The following is a 12,659-nucleotide window of genomic DNA, read 5'->3' as shown; positions in this document are numbered from 1 at the left end:
CTACACGGGCTGGTGTGGAAGTGCGCAGGCACAAGCGCTCCGCGTGCCTCCCTTAGCAACCAGGGCGGGGAGTTGAGAACCGCAGGTTGGCCGCAGGGAAAAGGTTTGTGCGTGGGAACGCGCTAGTGGCGCGTCTACTCAAAATGGGTGGGAGGCGAATTCCTAGAATTGTGCTGGATACCCGAAAAAAGTTGGGAGGGGAGCGGGGTGGAGGGGGGGGGGGTGTGCAGGGTGGTAAACTGCGCAAGCGCACTACACTCCTGGCAGCCTCCCACCCGCTACCCTCAGCCTGGCACGGTGGCTCACGCCTGTAATCCCAGCACTTTGGAAGGCCAAGGTGGGCAGATCACGAGGTCAGGAGTTCGAGACCAGCCTGACCAACATGGTGAAACCCCGTCTCTACTAAAAATACAAAAAAATTAGCCGGGCGTGGTGGCACGCGCCTTAAGTCCCAGCTACTCAGGAGGCTGAGGCAGGAAAATTGCCTGAACCTGGGAGGCGAAAGGAGGCGGAGGTTGCAGTGAGCCGAGATCGCGCCACTGCACTCCAGCCTGAGGGACAGAGCAAGACTCCGTCTTAAAAAACAAACAAACAAAAACCTCGTGACCTCAAATGATCCGTCCGCTTTGCCCACCCAAAGTGCTGGGATCACAGGCGTGAGCCACCGCGTCCGGCCTATTGTCTCTTTATTAAAGGTATTAAGACCGGCCCCGTGCGGCTCATGCCTGTAATCCCAGCACTTTTTGAGGCCCAGGCGGGAGGATCGCTTGAGCTCAGGAGTTCGAGAGCAGCCTGGGCAACATAGCGAGACCTCATCTCTACTAACAAACAAACAGAAATCAGCCGGGCGGGGTGTCCCTTGATTGTGGTCCCAGTTACTCGGAAGGCCGAGGCAGAGAATCGCTTGAGCCCGGGAGTTCGAGGCTGCAGTGAGCCAACATCGCGCCGCTGCACTCTCCAGCCTGGGCAACAAAGTGAGGCTCTGCCTCAAAAAAAACAAAAAACAAAAAACAAAAACAACGAAAGGCATAGAGAAGTTAAGTACCTAGTCTGAGATGACACAGCTAGTAAGGCCAAGTCTGTTTAGAAGTCAGGCGGTCTGGCCACACTACTTTTCGCTCACGATCCCGGGTCATGAAATCGAATAACACTGTCACACTCACAATCGAGAAGTCCAGAAAGAACAAATACATGCACATTGTCTCTGACAAAACTGCAAGGTCAGAATCAAACAGCCACGAGAATATAAAACGCGACCGTGGTCACACAAAAGGTCGCATATTCGCACGACCTCAGATGTCACTGGACAGGGTCTCTCGCCCTGGAAACCCCACTCCAAATTCCATGGCCGAAGTTTCACACATACAGTCACACTACGTCACTCCTTCCTCTTCTAGCCGCTGTCAGGACCTTAAGGCTCCAGCTGACCCGGCCTTCACTGGCCCTGGAGCTCTCACCACCTTCACCCCGCTGTATTCTAGCCTCAGGTAGAGACCCAAAAAGACGGAACTAAACAGACTGAGCCGGGCTTCCTTCACGGACCTTGCGAACCTGCAGCTCCAGCCGACTGTAAGAAGGAAGTGCCTTTTTGCAGGTGGGGTCGGGGGAAGTAGGGCCGCGAAGGCCTCTGGGAAATGTAGTTCGGCGCAGGAAGCAGCGGAACGATTCGATTCTTCTCAGCACCAAGTTGCGCTCCCAATCTCTCAGAGCTGGGCTCGCGGGAGGCCGCTCGTGCAAAACCTAGGCTGAGCTCCCCTGCGCGGAGCTGTGAGCCCTGGAACACCGTGGTCTGCTTCTCAGGACGCGCAGTGAAGCCAGTCCCGCCCGGGTGAGCCGCGGGGGCCTCTGGGAAGCGTCGCCCCTGGTGTAACGGACCGAGACTTGTGGCGCTCTCAGCCACCGACAGCGCCGGCCTCAGTGCGGCCTCTGTCCCAGCCCGCGCCGGCTGTACCACTTTGGCATCGTTAAGTGTGGAATCGGGGCCTGTGTCCGCGGGCTCGGTGGTGAGTCCTCGGGAAACCGCTAGCTCTGAGCGCCGGACTCTTTGTGCTGGGTGGGAGTGGGGGCCCGCGGACCTGGTGCCCCAATCTTTGGAGGAGGACGCCGGGCGGGGCGATGCCTGTGCTTGTGGTTCCGTGAGGCAGTGGGAGTGGCGTGTGAAGGACTGTGAGAGTCTGGCGTGAAGTGACTGTCATTTGCCAGACATTTGTCTGGCTGAGTGTGGCCCCGGGATCGTGTCCGTAAGCGGATTTCGTGGAGGCGCTTTCCCTTTTATCTTTCAGTATGAACCTGCGTGCAAACGTGCATGACAGTGGGATCTTGAATGAATGAAAAACTGTGGATACAAGGTAGGGTGTGCTTGTGGGTGTAGATGTGTGAGACTTGGCGTTTGTGCCAGCGCTGCATGTCTTTAGCTTTGGTCATTGGAAATACGTTTTTTTCGTTTTTGTTTTGTTTTTGAGATGGAGTTTCGCTCTCGTTGCCCAGGCTGCTGGAGGGCAATGGCGCGATCTTGGCTCACCGCAACCTCCGGCTCCCGGGAAGAAGCGATTCTCCTCCCTCAGCCTCCCGAGTAGCTGGGATTACAGGCGCACACCACCACGCCTGGCTAATTTTGTATTTTTAGTAGAGACGGGGTTTCTCCATGTGGGTCAGGCTGGTCTCGAACAACTGACCTCAGGTGATCCACCCGCCTCGGCCTCCCAAAGTGCTGAGATTACAGTCGTAAGCCACCGCGTCTGGCCGGAAATATGTTTTTATATGAAACATCGATATCCCCAACACTTTAATATTTATTTATTTTTAATTTTATTTTCGTGTATTAGCTACGTTGTTTTGTGTACTTACTAAACTCATTCTCCTCCTTCCCTACTCCACCCCATTTGGGGAGTGGAGTGGGGTGGAGAAAAATACAGAAAAGCTCGAAGAACAAAAATCATTCATAGTTCTACAAGCCATGCAACTACTGTCAAAATTTACTTTCCATCTTTTCACCCCCGCCTTTGTGAATACATACGTATACATTCATATGTTCTATATGTGTGCATAATGGCTTCAAAATTGCAGTCACACTATACATACAGCTCTGTAACCAACCTTTCTTATTTAACAATATATGATTAGTATCTTTCCATTTAAACAATCACAAATTATGCCATCATTTTAAAGTATTTCATGGTATACGTTTACCCTGTTGATGGGTGATTTAGTTCTCTGTAGCTTCTTGAAATTATAAACTGTGTTTATCAGCAACTATTTGGCACGTGTTTAAATATACTTTTCTAAATTTTTTTGGAGGGGGAGCAGACTCCTAAAAGTAGAATTGATAGGTTAAAATGTATGCTTTTATTAAAGGTTCCCAGAACCTATCCAATTATTCTGTAAAGTTCCAATAATCTGCAGTATTATTGGCATAGTATAAGACTGCTTATATCCTCATACACTGTTGATAACAATGGATATTCTAAATAGTAGTAATCTTTGTTAACCTCATGGATATAAATTAATTTGCTCTAAAACAATTGTTTCATTACTTATTGAAGTCAAGCATTTAAAAAAATCTTTTGTAAATTATATGTTTTCTAAAGTAGTGTTCTGTTTTCAAATTTCTTTTCCAGAGTTCTTCATATATTAAGGATTCATTCATTCATAGACTCATTTATTGAAGGCTGTCTGTGTAACAGGCACAATCCTAGGTGCTTGGGATATAGCAGTGAACAAGAGACAAACCCCCTACTATCATGGTACTTACATTTTTGTGGGCTGGATAATAAACAAGGTAAGTAAATTAAGTATGAAGTATTTTAAATGGTGAAGAATACTAAGAAAAAATGTGAAATGAGAGGATATTTAGAACTAGAGATAGGAGTCTGAGTTTTAGATGGGCTCGCCAGGGAAGGCATCCTGAAAAGGTAGTAAAAAAGATATGAAGGAAGTAAAGGAGCTATTTATGCGTAAGTGAGAAAAGTTATTCCAGGCAGAGGGAACAGCAGTTGTAAAGGCTCTGAAGTGGCAACATGCCTGTTAATGAAGAGGCTAAAATAGAATAATTGAAGGGGAGAGTAGTGGGAGAGAAGAGAAGAAAGGTAAGTGGATGGGAGGAGGGCAGATCAAATTGGGCTTTATGGCCCGTAGTATTAATTTTGGCTTTTCCTCTGAGTGAGATGGGAAGCTGCTGGAGGGTTTTTGAGCGTGGAAGTGATACTATCTGCTTACAATTTAAGAAGACAGCTTTGGCTGCTCTGATGAGAATGGCCTATGGGAGGACGAATGAGGAAAGAGCAGGGAGGTCAAGGGAAGAAGCACAGAGACCAATTAGGAAGCTACAATTGTGTTGCTTAATGATGGGGATACATTCTGAAAAATGCATGGTTAGACAATTTTGACCTTGTATGAACATCATGGAGTATACTTACACAACCTAGGTGGTATAGCCTCCTGCAAACCTAGGCTATATGGCACAGCCTATTGTTCCCAGGCTACAGACCTGTACAGCATGTTACTGTACTGACTACCATAGGCAACTGTAACACAGTGGTAAGACTTTGTGTATCTAAACATATCTAAACACAGAAAAGATACAGTGAAAATGCAGTATAAAAAGATTAAAAATGGGCCAGGCGCGGTGGAATCCCAGCAGTTTGGGAGGCCGAGGTGGGCGGATCACGAGGTCAGGAGATCGAGACCATCCTGGCTAACACAGTGAAACCCCATCTCTACTAAAAATACAAAAAATTAGCCAGGCGTGGTAGCACACGCCTGTAGTCCCAGCTACTTGAGAGGCTGAGGCAGGAGAATTGCTTGAACCCGGGAGGCGGAGCTTGCATTGAGCTGAGATTGCGCCACTGTACTCCATCCTGGGCAACAGAGTGAGACTCCGTCTCAAAAATAAATAAATAAATACGATTAAAATTGGTATACCTATATATATATATTTTTTTTGTGCGTGTGTGGTAGTAAGTGAATATGAAGGGTTAGGACGTTAGTGTACACTACTGTTGACTATAAACACCGTACACTTAGGCTACACTAAATTTATAAAAACATTTTTCTTTTTTCAGTAATAAATTAACCTCAGCTTACTGTAACTCTTTTACTTCATGAACTTTAAATTTTTTAAACTTTTTTACTCTTTTATAATAATACTTAACTTAAAACACATTGTATAGCTGTATAAAAAGATTTTCTTTATATCTTTATAAGCTTTTTTCTATTAAAAATGTTTTAACTTTTGAAACTTCTTTGCTGAAAACTAAGACACAAACATATTAGCCTAGGCTTACACAGGGTCAGAATCATCAATATCACTGTCTTCCACCTTCACATCTTGTTCCACTGGAAGGTCTTCAGGGGCAATAAACATGCATGGAACATGCATGGAACAATAAACATGCATTGTTATCATCTCCTGTGATAATAATGTCTTCTGGAATACGTCTGGAAGGACCTGCTTGAGGCTAATTTATAGTTTACTTTTTTTTAAGTAGGGATATACTCTAACAATAAAAAGTATAGTATAGTAAATACATAAAGCAGTAACAGTCATTTATTATTATTGTCAAGTATGTACTATACACATGATCAATAATCAATAATATTATCAAATACTAATACCATACACAACTGTATGTGCTATACTTTTATACCACTATCAGTGCAGTAGGGGTGTTGACACTAGCATCACCACAAACATCATAGAGTGTACTTATATAAACCTAGGTTACGTGTGTAATGCATTGTGTTACGATGTTATGATGGCTATGATGTCACTAGGTGATAGGAATTTTTTAGCTTCATTAAAGTCTTATAGGACCACTGTTGTATATGTGATCTGTTGTTGGCTGAAACATTGTTACGCAGCACATGACTGTATTGTAGTACTTTAGGGAAAAGATATTGGTGATCTGGACCAGAGTAGTAAAAATGCTAAGAAGTAGTCATGTACTAGATATAATTTAAAGGTAGAGCTGCTGTGATTTGCTGACAAACTGAGGTAGAGTGTGAATGAGACAAGGTGACACAATACTGTTTTTATGAGTAACTTGAATGGGTGTGTCATTAACTGAGAAGGGGAACAATGTAGGAAAAACTGACTTGGAATGTAGTGAGATTTCAGTTTGGAATATAGTATGTGAAATGTGAGAATGCCCATTAGACATTCAAGTGGAGATATCAAGTTGGCAGTTGGATATACAAGTATGAAATTCAAAAAGAGAGACAAAAGGGAGATCTAAGATCTAGGATGGAGACATATATTTGGGAATTATCAGCATATAAATGGTATTTAACACGAGACTGAATGAGGTCACTTAGACGGTAGGATAGATAGAGAAAGGTAGAGGCAAATGACTGATCTCTGAGTCACTCCAACATAACAAACTCTGGGAAGTAAGGAGGAATTAGCAAAAGAGACTGATGGGGACTAGCTTGAAACGTTGAAGGAAAACTAGGTGAGTGTGATATTCTGGAAACCAAGGGAAGAATGTGTTTTAACAAGAACTGTGTCGGGTGCCACATAAAATGAGGAGTGAGAAAGAAGCATGGAATTTGGCAACATGAAATTCACTTATTAGGGACCCTGAAAGCAGTGTCCGTGGAATTTTAGGCCAAAGAGAGAACTGGAAAAGAAAACGTTGGAGATATCAAGTCTAGACAACTCTTGAAGACTTTTTTTTTTTTTTTTCTAAATGGAAGAAGTGAAATGGAATGGTAGCTGGAGTTAAGAGGTACACATTCTGTTTATATACTGATTGAAATGATCCAGTAGAGAGAGAAACTACAATACAGGAGAGAAAGCAGATAATATAAAAATGTCCTTAAGTAGCCAGAGCAAATGAGATCTAGTGGCAGAGTTTGGCTGAGCTTGGAGCTTGACCACGGCAATAACAGGAGAGAGGGAGAAGTACCCAGGCACAGATACAAGTAGATGGGCAGATGTGTTGGTGAGAACTTGTAAGCCTTCTCTTATGATTGTTTTAACTTTATAGTGAAGTACCTAGCAAGAGACTCAAATGAGAGTGAGATTGGTGGAGGACGTGCTAGAGTTTGAGAAGAGCAGGGGAAAAAAAATCACAGAGATTGGGACAGAGAATAGAGAAATTATGATTTTCGGGCACTATCAAAGACCCACTTAATGTTAGTATTTATGAATTTAAAGTGAGCCTATTCTGTATAGCTGTGTGATTTTTCTCCTGCAGTGTTCTTCCGCATAGTTGCAGCCAGACAGGCTAGGGGGAGATTTGGATTTAACCAGAATGTTGGTTTCATGAAGCAAAGAGGAATAATGTGAGAGAGAGGCAAGAAGAGTCTTAAGTTGGCAAAATAATTGATTGTTGTTTTGACTGTGGATTTTAGGCTAGGTAAGTGGAAAAGTGAGGATAGAAAGAGAGTGAAGGACAGTAGAATCAAGGAATGGAAGCTCCTGACAGGGTTGAAGGACTATTGGGTTGTAATATTAGAGGAAGTAAGGTGAGACATAGAAGGATGGGCTGGGCACGGTGGCTCATGCCTGTAATCCCAGCACTTTGGGAGGCCATAGTGGGCAGATTGCGAGATCAAGAGATCAAGACCATCCTGACCAACATGGTGAAACCCTGTCTCTACTAAAAATACAAAAATTCACTGGGCATGATGGCGCACACCTGTAGTCCCAGCTACTCTGGAGCCTGAGGCAGGAGAATCGCTTGAACCCAGGAGGCGGAAGTTGCAGTGAGCCAAGATCATGCCATTGTACTCCAGCCTGACAGAGTGAGACTCTGTCAAAAAAAAAAAAAAGAGGATATTTTTCATATGTTTTAAAAATAGAACAGTTCTTCTTACCACTATACTGGTTTTAGAAAACATGGATGATTACTAACTAGACCCATTATTTCAGTAAGGGCTACAAAATGGCGATATTCTAATTCTGTCATTACTTCGTTTACTAGCTAGAATATTTTCCTAAAGAAAAAATTTTCCTCGTCAACTCTTTGTTCACCCTTAGGTACAGTTTGTACAGAAAAGGCAGAATAAATGGATTATTTCCCTTTATATGATTTTGAGTTATTGGAGTGGTTCCCTGGCATCTCCTAGTGGGTTGTTTTTATTATTATCACCATTATATATTCATCATTTTTAGCATATTTGATGTGTTTTAAATCACTGCACTTACTTTCTTTTTGAAGGTCAAATTTTCTCATCTTTGGCTACTGTTTCAAGATAGCTTCTGAGTCCTTTTAACACATCCCCAGTAGTGTTTGATGGTGTCCTACGTTTCTGATATGTTAGGACATCCCCAGATGATTTTGAACATTTTCTGCCCTAGGCGTGAAATCAATCTTTTCTGTGTGGTGCCCTGATTGCTTTAAGTAGGAAATGGTATTTTGAGACCACAGTTATAGTGCTTATTGCTGTTGGAATGTTTATTGTTGCTAGAGGGTTTCTGTGTGTGTGGACAGAGCTAGGATATATATGTATATATTTTAACAACTTGATTAAGATATAATTCATGACAATATATTTTACCCTTTTAAAGTATACAGTTTAATATTTTTAAAAATATGTATTCGGCCAGGTGCAGTGGCTCACGCTGTAATCCCAACACTTTGGGAGGCCAAGGCAGGAGGGTCACAAGGTCAGGAATTCGAGACTAGCCTGACCAACATGGTGAAACCCCATCTCTACCAAAAATACAAAAATTAGCCTGGCATGGTGGTGCGCACCTGTAATCCCAGCTACTCAGGAGGCTGAGGCAAGAGAATCAATTGAACCCAGGAGGTAGAGGTTATAGTGAGCCAAGATCGCATCACTGCACTCCAGCCTAGGCGACAGAGTGACTCTGTCTCAAAAAATAATAATAATAACAATAATTATATATATATATATATAATATAGATACGTATAACATGTATTATATGTATATATATACATATATATATATTTTTCTCATGGGGTTATGAAACTACCACCACAGTGGAATTTTAGAGCATTTTCATCACTAAAGAAAACATGGTACTCATTAACAGTCAATCCCACATTCCCCTAGCTCCTGCCCAACCTATCAACTACTGATCTTTCTGTCTCTGTAAATTTGCCTATACTACATATTTCATATAAATGAAATAATATATTATGTGACCTTTTTCGACTGGCTTCTTTCACTTAGCATGTTTTCAAGGTTCATTCCTATTGTAACAGGAAATATGTTCTTAACAAAATGAGCATCATGAGTTCATACTGCTGTTTCCAATGTTAAAAATTTTAAATTATAAAGTTAGAGTTTTAACTTTGGTTTTTATTTTTGTATCTTTTATTTGCTCAATGATCCATCTGTATATCTACATATGTATATATAAATAAGGCAATTTCAGAGCAACATTATTAGTCCTTACAATATTACTACAGGAAATAATTTTAACATTTCTTTATAGATCTATTTGCTGCTAGAATATATCCCTCTAGAGAAGCACAGTTCAATTATTGAGCTTTAATGTAACTATAATTTCCATGGGTTAGGCTGAAAACTTGATATATGATTAGGTTCATTTGTTTCATTTTGCTTTTGGTTTTTAGGTATAGCTTTTTTTTAACGTTTGATCCAATTTAATTTTTTCTATAATTATATAAAACATTTACATGGTTGGAAAGTCAAATATACAAAACAAAGTATATTAAAGTGTATACAAAACAAATATAGAAAATAAAGAGAAGTCTTGTTTTTATTCTATTTGTGTCTCTACCACCTATTAGTAACCGTTTTTAAATTGTTAAGTTTTTTGGTTTTCCTTCTACTTTTTAATGTAAGCAAATATGCATAAAATGCTAGTTTACTATCTGTATTTTTTTTGTTTTACTTGTCCAGCTTTTTCATTGTAAATAAATTTGAGGATTGGCTTGATAAGCTGAGTGAAAAACTTTTTGGTAATTATGATTTAAATTATATTAATTTTATAGATAATATTGGGAAACTAGGCATCTTTACCATGCTGATTTTTTCTGTCTTTAAGTATAGTATTTATTTAAGACTACTTTTGTGAACCTTAATACATTTTCTTGACTATGCTCTTATACAGCTTTTGTTTGAATTATTCCTATTGTCTTGGAGTTTTTGTCACTTTTGTAAATTGTGAATAAGTTAGTTAAAATGCCACATAGACCTGCCACCATGTTTAACACACCTTTCTCCTGGTTAAGTGTTTGCTTGGGTGCAACCTTTGACTATCTCCCAGAATTTCTGAAAATCTGGTTCAGACAGGTTTTGCCTTTTGTTTGTTTTTTTCATTTCTAGGGAAGGATAGGCCACCAGTCTCATCCCTTGACTTTTTTTTTTTGAGACAGGGTATCACTATGTTGCCCAGGCTAGAGTGCAGTGACTATTCACAGATGCAGTCATGGCACACTGCAGCTTTGAACTCCTATGTTCAAGCAAACTTCCTGCCTCAGCCCCGGCAAATAGCTTGGACTACAGGTGCATGCTACCACGCCTAGCTTCATCTCTTTACTTGTAACTTGAATGTTAAAGTGGGTTTCTTATAGACATATATAGTTGTTTTTTTTTTTTTAAATGCACTCTGACAATCTGTCTTCTAATTGCTGTGTTTGGACCATTTACACTTGGTGTGATTATTTTTGTAGTTGGATTAACATCTACCATTGGCCAGGCGTGGTGGCTCATGCCTGTAATCCCAGCACTTTGGGAGGCCAAGGCAGGCGAATCACCTGAGGTCAGGAGTTTAGGACCAACCTGGCCAACATGGTGAAACCCTGTCTCTACTAAAAATACAAAAATTAGCCAGGCGTAGTGGTGCATGCCTGTAATCCCAGTTGAGGCTGAGGCAGGAGAATTGCTTGAACCCAGGAGACAGAGATTGCAGTGAGCCAAGATCGTTCCACTGCACTCCAGCCTGGGCTGGAGTCTCCAGTGAAACTCTGTCTCAAAAACAAACAAACAAACAAAAAAACACTACCATCTTCCTAGCTCACTACCATCTTCCTAGCTGTTTTCCATTTGCTTCGTATGCAAATAGAAAATTTTTTTATTTCTTTGTTTTGTTTCTTCTCTTCTCCCCTCCTTTGTCTGATTACTACGGTTTTCATTGAGCATTTTATATTATTTCATTTTATCTCCTGTTTACTTTATCATTTATACTTCTTTTAAAAAATTTTAGTGTCACCCTAGAGTTTTCAATGTGTATTTTTAACTAATCTAAATTCACTTTTGAAAAATGCTATACTGCTTCATATGTAGTGCAGGAACTTTACAACAGTATTCCCAGTTCCCCCTTCTTCTCCATTGTTATGTCACTTGTGATGTCCCTGTCATTCATTTCACTTATCCGTGTGCTATAATCACCTAATACATTGTTATCATTGTAGCCTTTAACAAACATTTATCTTTTAGATCAATTACTAATAAAAGAACCAAAAGATTTTATCTTACCTTCATGATTTTGTCTCTGGTGCTCTTCCTTTCTTTATGTAAATCCATGTTTCTGACCTATATTGCTTTTCTTCTGCCTAAATAACTTTTTAACATTTCTTACAGGGTAGGTCTGCTGGTGATGAATTCCCTTAGTTTTTGTTAGAAATGAAAGTCTTCATTTCTCCTTCAACTTTGAAGGATAATTTCCCTGGATAGAGAGAATTCTAGGTTGGTGGCTCTTTTTCATTTAATGCTTTAGATATTTCACACCACTTTCTTCTTGTTTATATAGTTTCTGACAAGAAGTCTGCTGTAATTTTTATCAATGTTGTTTTATAGGTAAGGTGTTACTTTTCTCTGGGTTCCTTGACTATCTTTTCTTTGTTTTTTTTTGTTGTTGTTGTTTTTTCAGTTTCAATATGATATACACGTGTGGTTTTTTTTGGTATTTATCTTGCTTAGTGTTCTTTGCACTTCCTCAATCTATGGTTTGGTATGTGTCATTAATTTGAAACATTCATGGACATTATTACTTACAATATTTCATCTGTGTTCTCTTTTTTCTCCTTTTGGTTTTCTAATTGGGAAAATAGATGTCTGTTTAATAGATACATGTTTTGATATTGTCCCATGGTTTGGATGTTCTCCCATGGTTTGGATGTTCTCTGTTGTTTTTCATTCTTTTTCCTCTGTGCATTTTAGTTTGGGAAGTTTCTTTTGACGTTTCTATTTTCAGGTTCACTGATTGTTTCCTCTACTGTGTTGAGTTTGTTGATGAGTCCATTGAAGGCATTCTTTGTTTTTATTAATATGTTTTTGATTTCTAGCATTTCTTTTGATTCTTATAGTTCGCATTTCCCTGCTTACAGTACCCATCTCTTTTTCTAACTTTCTCATAGAGCACTTAAAATATTAATCATAGTTATTTTAAATTCATTGCACAAACTTACTGCACATCTTTTCTTACATAGGTTGTGCTGGGCCATGAAACATCAAACCATATGACCAGTCCCTGCCATAAGTGGTTCACAGTCCTACTTAGATAAATCAGTGGGTGCACTAGCAGAGTGATAAATGCCACAAGATGGTTAAGCTCATGAGATACAGAAGTACAAATAGATCTACATAGACGGATATCCCAATCAAATGATAAAGTTGTTCTTAATCTGATCTCTTTAAGAACAAGAAGGTATTGGTCAAAGGCAAGAAGGAACTGATGATCAGCAATCAAGAGATAGTTTTTAGGCATGGAAACGTAATA

General features: G+C 40.4%; 1 protein-coding gene across 8 annotated transcripts in view; it reads left to right on the top strand.

Moving 5' to 3' along the window:
- The first annotated feature begins 9 nt into the window (after positions 1–9).
- ZNF569 (zinc finger protein 569) overlaps positions 10–12,659 on the top strand; it is a 59,939-nt gene continuing 47,289 nt past the window's right edge. For 3 of the 8 annotated variants that reach the window (XM_055369224.2, XM_055369222.2, XM_019015866.4), the window contains exons 1-2: positions 911–2,003; positions 3,618–3,778. The gene's annotated coding sequence lies outside the window, so the exon portion shown is untranslated. Of the gene's footprint in view, positions 104–910; positions 2,004–2,282; positions 2,349–3,617; positions 3,779–11,607; positions 11,627–12,659 lie in introns of those variants that run through there. The other 5 variants (XM_019015865.4, XM_019015867.4, XM_004060634.5 and 2 more) reach the window with 5 other exon arrangements.

The sequence above is a fragment of the Gorilla gorilla genome, chromosome 20, assembly GCF_029281585.2.
Source record: "Gorilla gorilla gorilla isolate KB3781 chromosome 20, NHGRI_mGorGor1-v2.1_pri, whole genome shotgun sequence".
NCBI classification, from domain to species: domain Eukaryota; kingdom Metazoa; phylum Chordata; class Mammalia; order Primates; family Hominidae; genus Gorilla; species Gorilla gorilla.
The sequence above is the reverse complement of the archived record's forward strand: the minus strand, read 5'-3'. Positions and strand labels throughout refer to the sequence as shown.